This window comes from Aphelocoma coerulescens, unplaced genomic scaffold (assembly GCF_041296385.1).
Source record: "Aphelocoma coerulescens isolate FSJ_1873_10779 unplaced genomic scaffold, UR_Acoe_1.0 HiC_scaffold_75, whole genome shotgun sequence".
Classification (NCBI taxonomy): domain Eukaryota; kingdom Metazoa; phylum Chordata; class Aves; order Passeriformes; family Corvidae; genus Aphelocoma; species Aphelocoma coerulescens.
Window position 1 is genome coordinate 172,878 of NW_027184061.1, and position 16,463 is coordinate 189,340.

The 16,463-nt window shown below is 58.9% G+C and overlaps 1 pseudogene; it reads right to left on the reverse strand.

Annotated features, from left to right (window-relative positions):
• Positions 1–16,463, reverse strand: part of LOC138102439 (zinc finger protein 850-like) — a 141,615-nt pseudogene that overhangs the window by 92,195 nt on the left and 32,957 nt on the right.

The following is a 16,463-nucleotide window of genomic DNA, read 5'->3' on the forward strand; positions in this document are numbered from 1 at the left end:
CTTCCCCTTCCTCTTCCTCTTCCTCTTCCTCCTCCTGCCGGGATTCAGCCCCCGCCGCCGCCCGGCTCCTTCTGCCGCTCCTGCCCAGCACGAAGCGGCGCTGCCGCTGACGGGGCCGGAGCGCGGCTGCCCCGCGACTGCCCCGCGCCTCAGGGCCAGGCCGGGGAGTGACCGCACGGCTGCGGAGGGACCCCCGCTGGACACGGCAAGGATTCCTGTCCCTCAGGGGGAAGCACGGACTCACCGAAACTCCCATCCCTTCTCCGTGCGCCGCTGGCCAGAGGAGGGAGGGAAACGGGCATTGCTCTGGAGTTTTACATTCAATCCTTACAAAGCAGAGTCACAGACGGAGCTCCGCTTTCAGCTTCAAACGAGGGAATCCAACGGGAGCGCTGGCGCTTCTGTAACCTCTCAAACTGTTCCTTGATACTCGACACTTCAGTTCTGGCCATAGGAAGCGCTTCAGCAGCAACGTCTCTCCCAGCCACTGGTTTCTGGCTCAGACCCAGCTCGGAGCTTGGACAAGAAACCCAAAGTCCCAGGAGAAGAAGCTCTGCTGTTACTTTCTTTTTTCAGAGTTCTTTTTATTATATTTTACATACCATCTATATTTTACTGGATTTTTTTCTTTTTCTGAAATCTCGTGTTTATTCTCTCTTTGCCCCCTCCAGCCCTTGTCCCCGTCCCGGAGGTTTGTGGGGCGCTGCTGTCCCTCAGCCCTTCCTGCCCCGGCACCCGCGGCCGCTCCGGTGCCCTCAGGCCCCGGCTCGAAGCGAAACCACAAAACCCTCTGGAAAGAAAGCCGGTCTGGGGGAAAACCCTGCAGGGGGGATTGAATGCCACGGACACTGATTGCTGGGAGTTGGAGATTCCAAACGCTCCAAGGGGACCGAGGGAACCGCGCTGCGGCCTCGGGGCCTCCCTGGGGCACCGCGGGGACCTCCGAGCAGAGCGACTCTTCCTGCCCCCCAAAATCCGCAGCTTTGGGTCAGCTGAGGAGAAGAGCTGGCAAAAGGGGCTGGAAAAGGGCTGGAGCCCGAGGGGACCCCTCAGCCATGGCCCGGAGCAGCCGCAGGAAAATGCCCCGGAAACCAAGGAAATCGATGGAAGTAATGAGGAATTTTGGAACTCTTCCCGCTGCTGTTTCCAGAAGGTCCCGGCCGGGTCCTGCCGGGAGGAGCCGGGGGTGGGGAGGGGCTTCAGGGCTTAATTGGGGAGAAAAGTTGAATTGGGGCAAGGAAACTTTAATGGTGGGGAGAAAATGTGAATGGAGGGGATTTGAATGGGAGGGGATGATTTGAACTGGGCAGAGAAAATGAAGTGGGGGAGGAGCCCCCCAGCCCTCGGCTGTGCCCCGAAGGTGCTGCCAGCGGTTCCCCTGCTCCCACCCCCCGGGCTGGGGGCGCGGAGCTGCTGCTGCTCCCTGGAAATGCCACGGGATAAAAACTCCACTCAAGCTTTTATGTTCCCAGTCGTTCCCAATAAGATCCCAGTTGCCCCCAACATGGTGCCAGTTGTTCCCAGTCATGCCCTGTAGGGTTCCTTTCACTCTCAGTCCCTCCCAGTAGAATAAGGTAGGGCCCTGGTCACTTCCAGTATGAACCCAGTCACTCCTAGTCAGTCCCTCTATGATGCCTTTTGCCCCCATCATGGTCCCAGTTGCTCTAAACATGATCCCAGTATGTGTCCAGTCACCCCCAGTATGATTCCAGGTAACTTCCCAGTATGAGTCTGGTTTGATTCCTGTCACCCCCAGTATGATCCCAGTCACTCCCAGATGCTCCCAGCACTAGGCCAGTCACTGCAACATGACCCTGTCACTCCCAGTATGATCCCAGTATGACCCCAGTATGGGCCAGCTGCTCCCAGGGTGATCCCAGTTGCCCCCTGCATCTTTCCAATTGCACCCTTTCACCACCACTGTGGTTCCAGTCACTCCCAGTACAATCCCAGTCATTCCCAGTATGATGCAAATCACTCCCAGTATATCCTAGCAGCACCCATTGGGCCTCAGCATGTTCCCAGTAGCCCTCAGTGTGGTCCCAATATATCCCAGTATAATCCCTGGTGCTGCAAATCTGGCCCTGCCCAGTCCTGATCCTGGTCCCAGTGTATCCTCCTGTCCCATTCCGTCCTAGTCCATCCCATTCTGTCCCAGTCCATTCCGGTCCCTTCCCAGCAGCCGCTGCCGTTTCCCGGATCCTTCTGCCCTCCACCCCCCAAAGCTGCCCCCCGCCCCCCCAAGATGCTGACAGGGATCGGGGGCTTCGTGTTGGGCTTCGTTTTCCTGGCGCTGGGGCTCGGCTTCTACCTGCACAAGCAGGTGATGGGAGGGGCCCGGGGGTCGTGTCCCCCCTCCCCCAGAGCTCTGTGCTCCCCCGGGCCCCCCAGCCCGGTGTCACCCCCTTTGCTCTGCCCACAGAGCTCCTGAGCCGCCGGCGGCCGCAGCCCCTCCCCGTGGCCTCGGGCCCAGCCGGGACCCCTCGCCCCATCCCCGCGATGATTTTGGGGGGTCGTGTGTCCCCCCCAGCCCCGCTGTCACTCTGCCCCTGCCCGGCTGCTCCCAGTGTTCCCAGGAAGGCTTCCCAGTTCGGGCCGGTCCCGTTTATTGGGGAACAGTGGGGAGGGACTTCGGGGATCCCGTGGGGGGACCAAGTGTGGGGGGAGTAGAACTGGCCGCAGGATGGATCAGGAATGGGGACCCCCGTGTGTCACCCCTGTGTCACCCCCCCCGGGGGGCCCTTGGGAGGCACCTGAACCCCAAATCGGCACCAGCGAACCCCAAAGGCGCAGAGACCCCCCCTAAGCCGCCCCACAGCCCCCAACGACCAACCAAAATTCCCCGCGAGTATCAGATAATCAGAGCAGGCGTTGAACAACCTTCAGCCAATCAGAAGGCGCGGCGCTGGTGACTCACCAGTTGCCAGGCAGACCCGCAGCGCTCAGCGCTCCCCACCCGGACCCCACCTGCGCCCCCCCCTCGCCCCCAGCGCCCCCCGCCAGGGGAATTTGAGGAGGGGGCGCGTGGGGGGCGCCCAGGCCGGGCCCAGAGCCCAGCGCTGCCCCAGCCCGACCTGTCCCGGCTCCGTCCCGGCTCCTCCCGCGGGATGCGGCCGCGCTGGGAAAACGGGGGGCCAAGGGTGGGCGCTGGGACCGGGGGGAGCAGGAGAAGGGATGGGAGAGGAGGAGAAGAAGGAGAAGGAGAAGGAGAAGGAGAAGGAGAAGGAGAAGGAGAAGGAGAAGGAGAAGGAGAAGGAGAAGGAGAAGGAGAAGGAGAAGGAGAAGGAGAAGGAGAAGGAGAAGGAGAAGGAGAAGGAGAAGGAGAAGGAGAAGGAGAAGGAGAAGGAGAAGGAGAAGGAGGCATCTTTTAATGATATTTTATTGAGTCTCATGTTTTAGAGACCAGGATCAATACTCCCCGGCCATCAGGGCGAGTCCCTCAGGGCTGCGGGGCCCTGCTGCCGGCTCACCCCGTGCCAGCCCAGCGCCAGCGCTCAGCGGGGCTTTGGCTTCCCGTGCCCTTTCCCGTGTCCCCAGCCCAGCGTCACCACCCCCGTCTCCCCAGGTCGTGCCCCACCCCTGCCCCCCTCCCCCTTTGTCGAGACACGGAGGATGAGAATTTCCCCACCATCCACCCCAAGAGTTCCCCCGAGGCCATTTCCTCTCGTGCTTTCCCTTGGCAGCAGAGCCCCACCCCTGCTGGCTGCCCCCTCCTGTCAGGGACTTGGAGAGAGCCAGGTCCCCCCTGAGCCTCCTTTCCTCCAGGCTCAGCACCCTCAGATCCCTCAGCTGCCCCTCAGAAGTCCTCCAGAGCCTTCCCCAGCTCCAATCCCATCTCTGGACGTGCTCCAACCCCTCCATGTCTTTCTTGAAGTTTGAAGCCCAATCGCTGCCCTGTCGCAGCAGGTGCCAAAACCCCAGGGAGACTCCTTGGAAATGGGGGTAGAGAGGAGCCCTTCAAAGGGAAACGTGTGCAAAACTGCTGCCAATGGCCGAGCGGGTTTGGTGTGGCTGCGGGAGCAAGAGATGCTCCGGGACTCCGCCTCGGCCCCGGAGCGGAGCGGCCCGTGCTGCCCCGGGGCGCGCGGGGCTCGGCCGTGGGGCGCGCGGGGGGGAACGGACACACGGGCACCGGACACACGGACACGCGGACAAACGCTCCCAGCGCTTCAGCGGCAGCAGCGGCAGCAGCGGCAGCAGCGGCAGCAGCGGCAGCAGCGCAAAAGCAGCGAGTCTACGAACCCTCTGCGTCCCTTCTCCTGCTCCTCCTCTCCCTCTCCCAGTGTCTCGCACCCTCTCCCGCTCTCCCTTTGGTTCCCCAACCCCCCCTCCCGCGGCCTCCCTCTCCCCAGGCCCGACCGGGCCATGCCCCCGGCCCGCCCCCGGCCCCGGGCGGGGCTGCCCCCTCCCCGCCCCCGGGCGTCCTGCCGCGGTCCCGCCTCCGCCCGGCTCTCGCCGTCCTGGCTGTGGCGCTGCTGGGCGGGCATCAGTGCCTGGCTCCTGGGCACCATCGCCAGCCCCTGGCTCCGGCTGGCCCGACCCCGACCCCGGCCCCGGCCCCGGCCTCGGCTCCTCCCGGGGCCCGCCGGGGACACAGGCGGCGCGGCCGCTCCCGCCGCCTCCGCAGCGTCTTCCCCGCTCCGAGCTCCGCCGCTCTTGAGCGCGGCCGCCGGCCCCGAGCCGCCGGTGGCCTCTCCAAAAGAGCTCCCATGTGCGGATGGCCGGCCCGGGGCGGTTGAGCGGCGCTCGGGGGCCGTTCCTGGCCCCGGGCCGAGCGCTGACGGCCGCGTCTCGCGGGCACGGAAGGCGCAGCAGGGCCTGAAGGAGCGCTACCGGCTGGGTTCGCTGCTGGGGCGCGGCGGCTTCGGCAGCGTCTTCGCGGCCACGCGGCTCTCGGACGGCGCCCCGGTGAGTGGCGGGGCCGGCGGCGGGCGCAGGAGGCGGGGGGCAAAGGAGGAGGAGAAGGAGCATGGGGCTGGGCACGGCGGGCGGCGAGCTCAGCCCACTGCTCCCCTTGCCTTGCAGGTGGCCATCAAACGGGTGCCGCGGAACCGCATCGGCCATTGGGGCGAGCTGGTGAGTGAGCGAGGGGCAGCGGGAGAAGCCGGGGCGCGACGGGCGGGGATGAGCCGAGGCCCGGCAGGGTGGAAGCCGCCAGAACGCCTCGAGGGAGAGCGGCCGTGGGGCCAGCGGAGCGCGCAGAGCGTCCCCGGCTGGCTGAGGGCTTCCCGAGCCCCGGCACGGCATCAGCCCCGCTGACGGCATCGTGCTCCTCCCGCAGCCCGACGGCACCCGAGCACCACTGGAGATCGTGCTGCTGGACAAGGTGTCCGCTGGCTTCCCTGGCATCGTCCAGCTCCACGAGTGGCTGGAGCTCCCCAACAACGTGGTGATGGTGCTGGAGCGCCCGGAGCGGTGTCAGGACCTCCTTCGCTTCATTCGGGCACGGGGCTTCCTGTGCGAGGAGGTGGCGCGGCACCTGTTCCGCCAGGTGCTGGAGGCCGTGCGGCACTGCACCAGCTGCGGGGTCCTGCACCGGGACATCAAACCGGAGAACATCCTGGTTGACCTGGCCACCGGGCAGGCCAAACTCATCGACTTTGGCTGTGGCACCTACCTGCAAGCCGCAGCCTACACCAGCTTTGCAGGTGAGCCCACGCAGGGGGAGGCTCCTGGTAGCGGCATCTCACAGCCCAACATCTCACGGCCCAACATCTCATGGCCCAACATCTCACAGCCCAAGCCAGCTGTGGCAGGGGGGATTCTCCCTTTTGCTGCCAGTCATGGCAGCTGGAGTCTTCAGCTGAGCTGCTTTTGAGCGGCGCTGGCTGAGGGGCCATCTTCCAGCCCTGCTGGCAGCCTTCGCCAGCCACTCTGCCCAGGACTGGCGCTGGGGCTGGGGCAGCCAGCGCCACAGAAACACCCGTGGGTGGGGGTAGCAGAGGGGGGGGGCCAGAACCTGTGCTCCAGCCCGTTTGGTGTGCAGGCGAGACAGGGCTCGGACTGCTCTGCTGCCCGTGGTTGCCTTGGCTTAAGAATGGTTTCTGGGGCAGTGCAGGCAGGGAGGATGAAAGCATGGTTTTTCCCCAGCACCAAGTGGGTTTTTCCTTTGCATGGAATGCTCGGGCCTTGCCAGGGCTTCCGCTGCCCTCTTGCAACACCAGCGGCTTCTTTTCCAACCCCCAGTTTGTACACAAGTCCCAGGTGCTGGCCAGAGGGCAGCGGGTCACGCCGCGTGCCGCTGCTGCGGCCCCCGCATGCCCAGGGAAGCTGGGGCGAGGGTCTGGGAGCAGGCAGCGTCCCCCTGAAGAACTCCATCTCTATTCCATAGGAACACCGTCCTACAGCCCCCCGGAATGGACCCAGTTCGGCTGGTACTACGGCGAGGCAGCGACCGTCTGGTCCCTGGGCATCGTGCTGCACCAGATGGTCTGCGGGGAGCACCCTTTCAGGAGGGGCTGGAACAGCACCTGGGGCCGGCTCTCGCTCCCACGACGGCTCTCTCCAGGTGGATCCTCATCTCTGCAGCACGGGGGGAATAGCAGTGCTGGGAGACAGCAGCGGGCTCAGGAGCATCCCACACTGGCAGCTGCTGAGGAGGTGGCAATGTCCTGCTCTCCTGCTCTCCTCCAAAAGAAAGAATTGATGGCAAAGTTTAGGCACAGCCCTGAGCACACGCAGCACGGCCTGGCCATGGCAAGAGTGGGGCAAAGCGGACAGAAGCCTTCTGCAACTGACTGGTGCTTTCTGCTTTCTGTCTGCAGAGTGCCAGGATCTCATCCGACGGTGTTTATCCGTGCTCTCCTCGGAAAGGCCCTCATTAGAAGACCTGTCCTGTGATCCTTGGATGCAGGATATTCGCGTGCCATAGGAGAAGGGAGAGAGCCACACGCACGCTTTGACCCAGGGAGCCGGTAAGTTCCAGCTGCACACGCGCCTTGGCAAGAAGCAGCAAAGAAAGGCAGAGTTTTTGTCCTGCCTGAATCGCTGCGCAGGGCTCCTCAGCTGGGCACGCGCAGCCCTGCTGCTGGAGCTGAGCTGCTCTTCCCAGCACTGGTGGCCCCCACGCCAGCTGCTTTTGCTTGTCCTTCTTCAGCGACAGCCGGGGCCCTGGGCAGAGCACTGACAGCCTGCTCCAGCCCCAGGGAAGAAGGAGCCCCTGGAGAAGCTGTGCCAGGTGCGGCTGCTGCTGCGGGAGACATGGAGGGTGACATCAAGGATGACAAGCTCTTCCTCCACCTGGCAAGCTGAAGATCAGATGGACTTCAATTGTGGCACCTTCTCCAAAGCCAGGCTCCACAGCGAATTTGCAGATGAGTCCACACGCAGGGGGATGCTCCCAGATTTGTGCATTGCACAGCCTGGCCGGGAAGCAAAGGTTCCCCCCTTTGCTGGGGCGGATGCAACCAATTCTTCAGTCGGCTGCCAAGCTGCTTTTTGGCAGGGCTGGGGGGATGGGCTGGGCTGGTTTTGAACTGGGAGTCTGCTCCTGGCCCTGCCAACAGTCCCCAGCACCCACCGTGGCCCGCGCTGGGGCTGGGGCTGGGGCAGCCAGCCCGACACAAACAAAGCCCCATGGTGGGAGCAGAGGTTGGACACCAGAAGCTGTGCATGGGCTGCTTCGCTCTGCAGGCAAGGAAGGGCTTGGGCTGCTCCACTGCCCTTGTTGGCTTTGGGCTCAGCATGACTTTTGGGGGCAGTGCAGGGGGAAGGCAGAAAGCGTGGGCTGCCCTGGCCCGTGGGTGGGTTTTTCCCTCGCATGGCGGGCTTGGGCCTTCCTCAAGGCCCCAGCAGAGGGAAGATTTTTTACCTTTTTCCTTGTTTTCCCTTTTTGTCTGTAATCTCTTTTCATTGATTTATGGTTTGTTTTTCCAAAGGAAGCGTTCTAGGTGCTGTCTGGTCCGGATGGCGAAGTGCTTGGGAGCAGCTGTGGCGTGGATGGGATGTGCCCTTGGAGAAGGGCTGAGGACACCGTTTGGGAGCAGCTTTTCTTCTGGCGGCGGGAGGCGTGAGGTGGGTGCCCATCCTCTTGGCACGGCTGGGATAAGGGCTTTTGGGAGACGGCAGCGAGCGCAGCGGCATCCTGCTCTGGGCAGCTGCTGAGGAGGTGGCTGTGCCACGGCCGGCTGCAGGCTGGGCACGTGTCCTGCCCTCCTGCTCTCCTGCCAGAGGCAGCAATGCTGGGCAGCTTTGGGCAGCGCTCTGAGCACGGCCAGCACGGCCTGGGCACCGCGGGCAGCTGGGACAAGGGGGACGGGAGCCTTCAGCTGACGGGCGCTTTCTGCTTTCTCTCCTTGCAGCCGGGCTCTGTGGATGCTGAGGCTGCTCTGGGCTCCGCCAGGGCTCTGCTGCGGCTCAGCCCCGGGGCCACGAGAAGCCAAAGAAGAAACGCCGTGACCTGCAGCAGAGACGTGCTTGAGCAGCTCGGCAGTGCAGCTCAAGTTTGCAGAGCGTGCACCTCCAGGGGAAAATATGACACCCCCCCAATAACAAACTTGTTCAGTAACTTCTGAAATGAAATCAGTCTGGGATGACCCCCAATGCCATTTTTCAGCTTGCTCAAGCTGAAGCTCAGCCTTTCTCTGAGCAGTTCTCTCCCCCACCTGCCTTTTGCTCCACAAGTGCTCCCTCTTTCCCCCAGTGAGTTCCCAGCTCACCGCAGTCCCCATTGCACTGTAGCCTTCCTTGATGCCCCTGGCCACGAGGAAGAGTGAGCCCCAGGTTTAGGGACTCATGTTGTCACTGGCTGAAGAACAGCAATGTCTCAGAGCTCTGGTGAGATTTGGGGGTCATTCAGAGCTGCTCTCCAGGCCTCAGCTCTGCTCACTGCTGGGTTCCCACTCCCTTTTCCTCATTCTTCACAGAGCAGGATGAGCTCTGGGAATGCCCTTGACCCACGCCCCTCTTCCTGGCCCAGCCACCCAGCCCAGTTAGGCTTAAGCTGGAGCTTCTCTGTCTCCTCTGGCACCCCAGTGCAGTCCCCAGAGCGCAGCACACAGCAGTGCAGGCCACACCTGGAGCAGCTCCCTGCAGCCATGGCCTGGCTCTTTGTGGCAACCAAATGCTCCCTGTGTGCAGCTGTCCCTGGAGGATGGCCCCAGGGCAGAGGCCAGCCGGGCTCCCACTGCATCCCCTGGAGCCTGGGCCAGACAGCGCTGGCAGAGCTGAGGTTCATGGTGAGCACCCAGAGCTGTGGCTCGCAGTCGGTGTTTGCAAGCATTGTGATCTCATCTCCTGCAACCTGTGGGGAAAACGAGCTGTGCAGCCAGGCCAGCGCTGCCCCTCTGGGCAGGGACGAGGCTGAAGGCCTTTCCTGATGCCGAGGAGGCGGCATTAAGCCTTAGCGGGGCCTGGCAGCTGTGGAGCCGGATCTCGCCCGCTGTCCGGGACTCGCTGCCCACCAACCGCCCCCACCCGCCGCGCTCCGTTCTGCAGGGACAGAAGGCTCTGGCTGTGCGAGGGTTTCCATCACGTCTGTGTACCCGTGGCTGTGGAACGCACATGGAGAGGGAAAGTGTCAGCCACGGTGCTGGCACACTCCTTCCTTTCCATACAGGACACGTCCCTGCGCACCCCCTGTGTGGATCTATTCAAAGGAGAGGCGTGGATAGAGATTTCCCACAGAGCTCTGACTCTGGCGGAACTCACCTTGTCAGCCAGCAGCCAGGGCATTTGTTTCCCAGCTCTGGGTCAGTCGGTGCCCCAGAGCTGAAGGGAGCAGCATTTAGAAGCAGTTTCCAGATTTCCAGGCAGGCAGTGGAGCTGACAAGCATCCGTGCAACCTGTCGTGTTCATTGGGAGGGGCTGCTGCTTCTTTGGGAATACGGCACAATGGAGACATGAGACTTGGAAAAATCCCAGCTTTCTGTGGATTTGTGCAGGAGGGGGAGCAGCAGAAACACTTTGTGTCTGCTTGTGGGGACACAAGGTCCAAGGAGCGGGGCTGGCAGAGGGTGACCTGGGCCGCTGGCAGCTCAAGTCCCGTGTGTTGGGTCTGCCTGAGGGAAAGTTCACGGGCCTTCCAGGGCTGCGCTTTGCATTGGTAGCTGGACGGGTGCTGGTAACAGAGCGGTGTTCTGGCTACTGCCCAGCAGCGCTGTCCCTCTGCCATTCCTTCCCCCATCAGAGGGGATGGGAGTGGGCAGGATCCTGGCAGGGGACACAGCCAGGCCAGCGGACCCAAATCAGCCAAGGGGATGTTCCAACCATATGACTCCAGCTCAGATGTATAAAGCAAAGGGAGAGAGGAGGAAGGGCACCTTTTCCCCCAGAAGCTGAAGTTTCCCTGATTGTTCCAGTTCCAAACTCTTGACCCTTTTTGGAGGCATAAGGTTCTCACCCCGTAGTCTTCCAATCAACCCCCAGCTGTAGACTTTTAGAGCAGTCAAATTAATCAAGTTCACATTTTGTAGATATTGCTGTGTCATTTCCTTGATATCCATGCGAGAGGGGACACAGTGATGGATGGGTTTGCATGGGAGCTGCAGAGCCCGGAATGGAGAGCCTGAGTGTCCCAGCAGGATTTGCAGGAGTGTGGAGGGCAGCTGGAAAGAAGATGGTGGGCAATATTCTCCTGCCTCCATCTTCCAAGGAAGCTTTGATTCAATCCCTGTCTGCATTGTGCCATGGGGCCTCCAGAGGCCCAGGGAGGTGTCTGGGTGGCCCCAGAAGGCGCTTGCAGAACCCTGGGGCAGCAGGGAAGGGGCAGGAGCATCCCTGTGGTGCTGGGAGAGACACCTAGAGGGGGCCACCCCTGGGGCCCAGGCAAGAGCTGCATTCAGGCAGCCAAATTCATGCAGGGTCTGCCCGGGCACCGCCAAGGACCAGTCCAGTGAGCTCCTGTCCTCTTTCACCTCTTTGTATTTTCTTTGTATTTCTTTGTATTTATTTCTTTGTATTTATCCTTATTATTATCTTTGTATTTGTTGACCCACAAAATGCCATTAGAAATCATTTTCCCTCAAAATAAATACTGACTTATTTTAGTGTGCTGCTTTGGACAAATTTGCAGGAAAATATCCTCTGACAGAAGGCAGGTTACAACCAGCCCTCTCCCACCAGGTCTGGCAAAAAAATATTTTTCTCTGAGGAAAGTGAAAGAGAAAAAGAACCTATTTATTTAACAAACACACAGGAAAAGGATAATAATGCTGAATACTAAAACCTCTCGCTGTGGAGAGAAACCTGGGAAGATTTCAGAGTCCTTCTGTAGGTGTGCTCTCTCTCCTCCTCCTTGGAGCTGGGTTGGTGTCCTCCAGGGCCTCGGTGGAAAATTTTCCCGCTGTGTTCTGATGTTGAAACAGTCCAGAAGAGAAGAAGGGAAAAAGCCCAAGTCCCAGGAAAACAAACTTCAACTCTCCGTCTCCCTCTGGAGAAAAGGAGCCGAAAGCGCGCTGGAAAGCAAGCAGGGCGCTCCCTCCGCTCTTCTCGCTGCCGCAGCAGAACGCAGAGGAGTGTGTGTCTGTGTCCTTGAACAACCGCTTTGAAAAGTTCGCTCGGTGTTTTCTCTCTCCCCCGTCAGGCTCAGTTTAAAGGCACAGAAAGGCACAGGATTGATTTCTGGGCAGAGAGCAGCGATAGGGGTTACACATCATAAAGTCACCCCCAGACAGGAATGTACGCAGTTGGAGAGCTCTACAGTCCTGTGTCTTTAGTTCCAAGGGTATGGAAGTGTCGATGGGTCCTTTGGTAATCGCACAGTTCTGGATCGGTTCCCGCCGTGTGGAGCCATTTTTATACAGAAGTCAGTGTATTCACACAGCACAGATTGTTGTGTTTTCCTGTGTATCAATTTCTGTGTAAACCTGCATCCCGTTGTACAGTTTTATCGATGTATGAATTTCTGTGTAAAGCTGCGTGGCCTTGTCGAGTTTGGTTCAGGCTCTGTGGGTGTTGAGAGAGTGCGATGGATGTTTGGCTTTCTCTCCAGATGTGTATCTGTACAGGTACCACCGTGTGACCCATCAGACATTTAACTGTGTGAACCAAAAGGGATCTTTGTATCTTTCCATATGGAGAGAAGAGATGGAACAATCTGCAGGAAGCTCGTAACAGAATGTTGGGGTTTTGGGAGTTCTCCTGGGGTTTTTTTTCTGTTAAAGGAATTTTGCCCGTACATGTTGCCACGGGGACAAATTACTGGGTGCTTAAGAAAAACAACAGACCTGGCCATAGATGGAGGGGTGCATCTTGCTACTCTTTTTTTCACCTGGCTGTGTGGGCAGTCAGTCCCTGGTGTTTTGGAGGACGGAGAGAGAGGCTGCTTCTCCGGCTGCTTTCCTTCTACCGGAGAGACCCCGGGATTCCCAAGCCCGCCTTCCCTGCCCCACTGGGAGCCAGGCTGCAGCCGCCCTGCCCCTGCCATTGCTTCAAGCCTTCACTGCTCTGTAGCCCCGCTCTCCCTGCCTGCTGAGACCTCCGCGGGTTCCCACCGCAGCTCCGGAACTTTGATACATCTTGTCTGCCACCCGGGATTTGTGCTCATCCCTGCTGTTCCAGCCTGCCATTCCAGCCTGCTGTTCCCAAGGCTCCAGCCGGACACCGGGATCGGCTGTCCAGGGGGTTTTTGAAATCTTTGTTCCATCCCTTCCCCGGGATCCCAGGCCACCAGTGCCGCGTGCTCCCCGAGCTCGCTCCGGAGCGCCCCCTGCAGCCGCGGGGGAACCATCGCACCTGCCCTGCTCACCGGGAGCCGCCAGCGCCCCTGCCGGCTGCGAGCGGAACTGCACCCGAGGGGAAAGGGCCTGACAGCCGAGAAGGCTGGGACTGGGTTTGGGATTGTTTGCTGTTACTGCCATAGTTATTGCTGTTTGTTTGACTTGTTACACATGTATAGATATATAATAGTAAACAACTGTTATTCCTATTTCCCATATCTTTGCCAGAAAGCCCCTTGATTTCAAAATTATAATAACTCAGAGGGAAGGGGGTTGCATCTGCCATTCCGAGGGAGGCTTCTGCCTTCCTTAACAGACACCTGTCTTTCAAACCGAGACAGATCTTGGCGTCCAACATGCTGCCTGAGGGCATTAAGAGAAAGGGGTGAAAAAGGAATAACAGTTCCTGGGTAACTTAATTTTGTGTGCTGGATATAGGAACCTTGTTAGGTAGCACTATGTGGTCTAGTTTACCCTGGTTCAGGTGGCAGGTGGTCGTTCTTCCCCTTTGCAGCTCCTTACCTAAACATGGGTCCTCTGACTAAGGCTACCATTGCTGTTACCCAGTTTGCCCTAAGGGTTGAGAAGGTGAGGGATTCATGGGCTTTTAACTTCCTCTGGAATGTGGGCACATGGATAAAGGGCTATCACACACTGAGTGCATGTTTTTGGGGTTGTGTTAAAAATGGTACCTTCTGTGAGGAAATGACAACAGGGGAAGTTTTTCCCCAACCCCTCAACCAGTTCTTTGGGCCCACCCCACCAATTTTCGAAGGGTTTAGATTTCCTCTGGGTACTAACCAACTGGTGCTGATAGGCTTACTCTATTTAGCCCTCAGAGGTAAGTTGAGATTTGCTTGGATAACTACCCAGACACTGGCCTCAGAGACTAGAGATCCTACCTCAGAACCTGATCCTGCCCCAGAACCTGACACAGCCCCAGACACTAGAGATCCAGCCCCACAGCCTGACCCAGCCCCACAGCCTCATACTGCCCAACAGCCCACCTCAGAAATGGACTACCCAAACTGGGTGAGGGTACTGGTGAAGGGGATGCAGGAGATGTGCCAGGAAATATGCCAGATGCTAACGGAATACTCCTCCAGGCTCCAGCTGAATCACAAGGACAATCACAGCCAGCAGCAGTCGCCCCTGTGCAGAGGAGGAAGTAGAAGACCAAATCAGTACAACCAGTTAATGATGATGGGGAACCAGGGCCCTCACAAGCAGCAGGAGAGCCAGAGCCAGAAATCATCAGTGAGTCCCTGTCGTATGATAGTCTCTGTAATATGTGAAAAGACATTGTGCGAAGGGAGGGTGAGCCTTATACAACCTGGCTGCTTCAGGTTTGGGACCTTATGGGCACAGGTGTGCAGCTGGATAGTGGTGAGGCAAGGTATCTGGGATCGCTGACCCAGGACCCAGGCATGGACCAGGTATTTGTGAGGGAGCCAGAACCCCTTTCTCTCTGGGAGCGGCTCTTAATGAGCGTGAGAGAAGGGTTCATTCACAAAGACAGAATGCAGCAGTACAATCATAGAATGCAGTGGAAGACACTCGAGGAAGGGATCCAACAGCTAAGAGAGGTGGCAGTATTAGAGGTACTCTTTGGGAGGGATGGACAGCATGGTAATGACCCCGATAAGGTCAGGTGCACAGGACAGATGATGTGGAACCTGGCAAAGCTAGGGCCACCGCAATACACCACCTTCATTGCAACGATTGATGCTGACAATAACTGAGAAACAGTGGGCTCTGTTGCCAACAAGCACAGGAATTATGACAGTATGGTCAATGGTCCGCTGAAAGCTCATGTCTCTGCTGTGGTCCAGGACCTCAAAGAGGAGATGAAGGAGATGAGGAAGGAAATGAGGGAGAAGATGAGGAAGGAAATGAGGGAGGAGATGAGGGAGGAGATGAGGAAGGTCAGTGTGGCACCAGTGTGAGTCACAGGCCCCCAGGTCAGAGCCCCCAAGTCCCCCAGCTAGAGAGAGAGGGTACACCCCACGAGCTGAGCTGTGGTTTTTCTGTGCGTGCATGGGGAAGACATGAGAAAGTGGGATGGGAAACCCACTTCTGTCCTGTCAGTGCAGGTGCGTGAACTCAAGGAGGGAGGCACTAACCAAGGGGATTCTGCTAAGGTGAAAGTAGCCTCAGCCTCCCGTGACCGAGCTGCCAGGTATTACAGAAGGGAGGATGATATGTTGGATCCCCTTGAAGGGACCTCTAGCATGTATGCCCAGGGAAAGAATGATAACCAGGGCTAGAGGGGCCCTGCCTCTAGCGAGGAGGCGGTACGGGAAAGCCGCGTTTTCTGGATGGTGTGGATCGTCATGGCCTGGCACATCAGAGGAACAAAAATATGATGCATTGGTTGATACTGGAGCACAGTGTACTTTAATGCCATCGGGACATGTGGGGGAAGAACCTGTATCCATCGCTGGGGTGACCAGGAGATCACACGATTTGATGTTGTTGGAAGCTGAGGTGAGCCTGACTGGGAAGGAGTGGCAAAAGCATCCGATTGTGACTAGGCCAGAGGCCCCGTGTATTCTGAGCATACGCATCCTCCAGAATGGGTATTACAAAGACCCAAAAGGACTCAGGTGGGCATTTGGGATTGCTGCTGTGGAGGCGGAGGGCATTAGGCAATTGAACCCCCTGCCTGGACTATCAGAAAATCCCTCTGCAGTTCGTCTCCTGAAAGTGGAAGAGCAACGAGTGCAAACTGCCACCTCGACAGTGCACCGCCGGCGGTATCGGACAAATCGAGATGCTGTGATCCCCATCCACAAGATTATCTGCATGCTGGAGAGCCAAGGGGTGGTCAGCAAGACCCACTCACCCTTCAACAGCCCCATCTGGCCCGTGCGCAAGTCTGACGGGGAATGGAGATTGTGGACTATCGTGCCTTGAATGAAGTGACTCCACCACTGAGCGCTGCTGTGCTGGACATTTTGGAGCTTCAGTACGAGCTGGAGTCCAAAGCAGCGAAGTGGTATGCCACTATTGACATTGCTAATGCTTTTTTCTCCATTCCTCTGGCAGCAGAGTGCAGGCCTCAGTTTGCCTTCACCTGGAGGGGCGTGCAGTACACCTGGAACCGACTGCCCCAGGGCTGGAAGCACAGTCCCACCATCTGCCATGGACTGATCCAGGCTGCACTGGAAGAGGGTGAGGCCCCAGAACATCTGCAGTACATTGATGACATCATTGTGTGGGGGAACATGGCATCGGAGTTATTTGAGAAAGAGAGAAACAATCATCCAAATTCTCCTGGAAGCCAGTTTCTCCATCAAGAAGAGCAAAGTCAAGGGACCAGCCCGAGAGATCCAGTTCCTGGGAGTAAAGTGGCAAGATGGACGGCATCAGATTCCCACCGAGGTCATCAATAAGATCACTGCAATGTCTCCACCAACCAACAAGAAGGAAACACAAGCTTTCCTAGGTGCCATAGGCTTTTGGAGAATGCACATTCCCGAGTACAGCCAGATTGTGAGCCCTCTCTACCTGGTTACCCGAAAGAAGAACGATTTCCACTGGGGCCCTGAACAGCAGCAAGCCTTTGCCCAGATCAAGCAGGAAATTGCTCACGCCGTAGCCCTTGGCCCAGTCAGGACAGGACCAGAGGTGAAGAACGTGCTCTACTCTGCAGCCGGGAACAATGGTCTGTCCTGGAGCCTCTGACAGAAGGTGCCTGGTGAGACTCGGGGCTGACCACTGGGATTCTGGAGCTGAAGGTACAGAGGGTCTGAAGCCAACTACACTCCCACAGAGAAAGAGATCTTGGCAGCTTATGAAGGAGTC